The sequence below is a fragment of the Lepeophtheirus salmonis genome, chromosome 14, assembly GCF_016086655.4.
Source record: "Lepeophtheirus salmonis chromosome 14, UVic_Lsal_1.4, whole genome shotgun sequence".
Lineage (NCBI taxonomy): Eukaryota > Metazoa > Arthropoda > Copepoda > Siphonostomatoida > Caligidae > Lepeophtheirus > Lepeophtheirus salmonis.
This window is the reverse complement of record NC_052144.2, coordinates 20,164,588-20,169,948: the sequence shown is the minus strand read 5'-3', so window position 1 is coordinate 20,169,948 and position 5,361 is coordinate 20,164,588. Positions and strand designations below refer to the sequence as shown.

At 26.7% G+C, this 5,361-nt stretch overlaps 1 long non-coding RNA gene across 1 annotated transcript; it reads left to right on the top strand.

Moving 5' to 3' along the window:
• The first annotated feature begins 792 nt into the window (after positions 1-792).
• LOC139907287 (uncharacterized) lies at positions 793-4,986 on the top strand. Its single transcript, XR_011783769.1, has 3 exons — positions 793-919; positions 4,416-4,619; positions 4,867-4,986. It is a non-coding gene; the product is annotated as an uncharacterized lncRNA (long non-coding RNA).
• The last annotated feature ends 375 nt before the right edge of the window (positions 4,987-5,361 follow it).

The following is a 5,361-nucleotide window of genomic DNA, read 5'->3' as shown; positions in this document are numbered from 1 at the left end:
TTTTTATTTAGCATACCGGTGGATAGTATTTTGAACATATTTGCAAATTATCAAAGCATTTGTGAGCGGCATCAATTGACACCGCATATCAAAAGATAAATGAAAATTTAATGACACCTATTTTAATTAAACGAATTATTTGGATTATTATAACTTATTGAAAATAATGTATGGGTTGCAAAAATCGTACGGAATACTTGAAATTGCCTCAAGACACACTCACCCATTAACACTTAATATTTTCTGATTTGCATGTGGTAATCTGAATTATATCAATCTAAAAAGTGTTATTTAAAGTAGTTTGAATATTTGGTGGAATTGTCGTTGGATCAAATCAAGCACAAATGTTACCTTCTGATTTATACACTCCTGTCCTCTGTTGCCGTTGAGAGAGTATTTTATATAGGTGGACAATTATTAAAGGATATATGTCAGAGGTTAAAAGATGAAAACTTTGAAAAAATATTAATTATGATAATGAATCAAATATTTAATAGTTTTATTGAATTAATCACTTTAGAGATTTTTTTAATTTTAAATATATTTTTAGATTTTAAAGTTTTATTTATTCTTCTACAATATCTTTCTTCATTTTTTTGGATTAATAATGAAAATAAATTTCAGGAATTTAATTGCAATCACAAAGAGTTGTCCAATTCAAATACTCCATTATGAGTGGAAAAATGATGCCCTCTCATTTTGAATTGAGGGGGAGCTCTCACAAAATAAGTAACTGAGTATGAGCTCGAGCACACTCAGGATTTCTACAGTAGACTAATACTTTGCATAGTACTATGTTCTTTTAGAAGATACAGACTAAAATTCACAGCTGTAGTATTCAAGATATTTTTAATAAACTCGAGGAAATAAGGACGAGATTACACAACTCCGTCAGTTGCATGTATGGCAGGAGTACAAAGTAAAAATAAATGGATAATTTTTTGTCAACTAAGTCTATCTAATATTTATAAATAAATAATACTAAAAATCCTGACATGAAACTTTAATCTTTACTATTGATTTTTGCCGAAAGTCATTTTTAAGAAAACTGTATCTTACAATATCCTTTAATAATTGACTTAGCTTCATATTTTAGATATGCAAGTAAGTATTGTACATCGAAAATTATTTCCACGCTTTTTTTTACTCAAGTAACTAGTAAAAATATATACATAGAGATAGAAATATATAAAGGAAACAGGATGCACAAATGATTGAGAAAAGATATCAGCTGGCAAGAAGAGTATACTACATTTGACATCAAATTTGTTTGTCTTCCTTATATTAATTAGCAGCAATTTAAAAAAGAAAGAGAAAAAATTATGATGTATTTTCTCTGATTATGTAATAAAAAGTTAATCAATCCACTTATTTCCTGTCGCTGATATTGAAACTAAAATATACCTGTATATATACAGACATAAAATGATTTACAATAATAGCTGGAGATCCAAATTGAATTCGTTCCTTGATGGAGCTCGTAACTCAAATCAATTTATCCCAAAAGTAATAGTAAAAAAAAAAATTAAACCTAAAGTGGATCCCATATTCCGTTGTCTACCCTCCATTTGGTCCGTATCTTAATAAAAGTTTGTATACTGCGGCAATATAGTTCAATACTGTACAATTGGATGTTAAATAGGGACCAAAAAATAAATGCACTAAAAATGTATTGTCTATAAAAAATTGCATTGTTTTATTGTATATATAGCCTTAAAATATATTGTCTATAAAAAAGATATCCCATTATTGCCTCGTTTTATTGTATATCTAACCTTAAAATGTATAAAAAGTATGCTTTACATCGTTATATCCTTATTGCAATGTTTTAGGTCGGAGATTCTGAACTTTTTTTTAGAGATGTACCACTTGTAAAATATTTATTTAAACGTAGTAGAACAAATTATTTTTAGCTTTATAGACATTGAAAAACGAAGGATTATATTTTGGATGGGGATTGGTTATTGGATTTGTTTTAAAACATTAAACATTTTGGAAAAAAATTGAAAACTATTAAATTTTTTCGATTTTTTTTTTCAAAAATCCATATCTATTCTCATAAATCAAGTTTTTTTTTCGACAAAAAATTCAAAATCCACAAGGTGTTTAAAAAAATGAATTTTTTTTGGAAATAAATTTCAATTCAAAAAAATTTAAAAATCCTTAGCTGTTCACAAAAAATTAAATTTCAAATATTAAATATTATGAAAAAAAAATTAAAAAATTAAAATTACTTAATTTGGAGGATTACTACTTGAGTTATGTGGTATTTTTAATATATTTTTTCAAAATCTCAAATACTCCTTGGAGTTCCTCCAAGGGGTACGGAAACCTTATTTGAGAACCACTTTTGTAGACAACAAATAAAATGAAAAAATTAAATATTTTTCTCTAATTATCCCTCTTTTCTCTCATACCTAATCAATCAAAAAAAAAAAAAGAATATGTCATTGATATGAAGTAGTATTCAATGCATAAGTTACTTTTTATTTTTTCTTAAAGTTATTAAATTAAGTTTAACCAAGGTTTATTGAAAACTTATTTAGAAAAAATATCAACTATGTGTCTCCAAAATGGGGGTTTCTTCATATATGATGAAATGGAAAGGTTCTATGTACACTGTTGACAAAATAGCTTGTAATATAAGTTATGTTCCTCAAATTTAAAGGTATATGATCATTATGTAAACATAAATTTAAAACCTGGAATAATGAGATAATTTACCTTGAAAAACAAAAATATAATAATAAAAGACAAAAAATGTCAAAAATATACAATCTTGAATTGAAAAGAAATAATAGTAATTACTCCATTAAGAAAAATCATATGCCATCATAAAATATATATTTTGTTCTTTATAGTTATATATCTTAATATAATATTAACGTACATTCCATTTCACCTTTCAAAGACCGGTTTTCTTATCTGACTCCAAAAAAAGGTGAGGAAATGTTTAAAAGAAAAGAAATAATTATTTGGTAAACCTGCGTGGTAGTAGGTAGAAGATGTAGAAAATGTGATAAGTAAAATAAAAACAAATCTAATATAATGATGATTGTTATTCTTTCAGAAATCACTGTATAGTTAATTAATTCAATTATAAATATTTTTTATTGAGTTGTTGCTGCTTCATTGAACATAGTTTAAAATCTTAATGAACAAAATCTATTTATTTTTATTGTTGACATGAAGGAATTGATGGAATTATATTATTTTTTTAAATTAAATCATTCTTCATGATCTAATTTTCATAAGTATTCTTTAAAAATAGATGATCCTACAAACGAAGTGTCAGAACTCATTTTTTAAATTTACTTGTCATTTCATCTATACTTATTAACATGTCAACGATTTTGTAACACCAAACTTTTTGAATATACATACAACCTAAATCAAATCCTCTCAAAATGTTCCATATAGAGTCATAGCAAAGAAGCCTATTCACGAAAATAACAATCTAAAAGAAAGGGTATTAAAACATTCACTTGGTTATTTTTCTAGAGAAAAAGCTGTAAAAATACCACGTTATTGATTGCGTCTCAATTCTCATCGTTATATAATTTTTTGTCGATGGTAACTTTTCCTTAAAAAAACACAAAATAATAGCTCAAAATCAGCCGGTAATTCCCTCAATTTTTACCCATTATGTAATTATTGTTAAATAATTGTTGCAAACAGCTCATAGCTTCATATGAGCTAATTTGAATTGAATTAAACAACGTTTAAAACAACAATTAACAAAAAAACCAACAATTGACGACTGGTAATAAAATACAGTGCAAATTTGTATGTTAGTAAAAATGAGAAGTGTCACGGTTGTATAATTTAGCAAAATTTACGTCAATTTATCAAAAATGATTTATTATCAAAATGGTGTTTTTTTCACCCCAAAGAATTTGCCTGATTAGCTTGTGATTACATTGTATATATCAGTTAATATAGCAAAGGCTGTATATGATTAGACCATATTAAGGGCTTCAAAGTATGAAAAGCTTGATAACTTTTGTCATTGTCACATGGTTATAACATTACCAATAATGAAGGAATTGAATATATAAACACAATTATTTAGTTATAGTTTCTTATAATATTTAGAAGTTCCCTCTTAAAACTACAAAATATAATTTCTAATAGGTTCATCAAAATCAATTATGTAACTAATTGTGTTATCATTTTTTAATATTTATTTATTTAAAAAATATAAAGTGATATAAATAATTAATTTTAAAGAATTGACTCTCCAATAATTGAAATAAAAAAATTTTTTATTGCCAATTCTATTTTATTTCTAAGTTCGATATTAGATATAAATATTGGATGAAATTGGTTTTACAGACGTAAAAATCGTTTTTTAAATTTTAATTAATGCACAATCTCCATGCCTCAAAGAATTAGTATATTCAATTCCCTTCCAGATTGTATCGTCGTAGGCAAAATCTCATTATGGGGATTTGTAGATGGATCAAGGATGGAATTGGACGCAAAACCTTTTTTTCATTGAAACTTTTCCAATTTCAAGTAATGTCCCGGTCCTCATGACACCGAGTTCAAACCAGGGCCCATGACCATAGATGCCGTACTCGAGGTTAGACATAAGTCATGTTTTCATTTACAGAAAGGTAAAAAAAGAAAGACTATCACCGAAAGATTATTTTAAATTATAAGACCTGGGATTAAGTAAACAGATATCGTGCGCAGATACTATGCTATTTCTCTTCCTAATTTTATAGTATTTGAATTAGATGCTGAGTTTTACTTCCATTTACTTAATTTCCTTTGCGATTAAATTATATCGAGGAAGTTCAATTTATTTCGGCTTCAGAAGGATATCTCTATGATTGTAAATTTTTCAATTCTTCGTTCTAGGTAGTGTATCCCCCTTCCAAGACATGTGTAAGTAATCATATATATATACTAATGTCATTGCCAATTGTGAGTTTTGTATTTCATTTTTGCTCATTTTAAGATGCCAATTTGAATTAAGTTTAGAAAATTTAAAAAAAAAATGGATTTGAAGTATATTCAGTGTGAGACCTCTATTTAATAACAAACACGATTAAAAAGAAATGTTTTTTCTTCCTATCTAATTATTATGTTATTGAACAATATCAAGTAAAAACTAAATCAATTTATTATTATTCAATATACGTGCCTTTGGCATCAATAATGGACTTAACAGGAGCAGGTCTTGATGACAGTCTTCTTTATTAGATTCCGGAATTGTACGTGGATTCTGAACATCGGCTCAGATTTTTTGTTGGAGAAGGATCTAGTGATGAGTCGCATGACTGTGCACCATTTAAAAAAGTCCATGGATTAAGGTCTGGTGAGCGTGGAGGCCAAGTATTTTTAATAAAATTT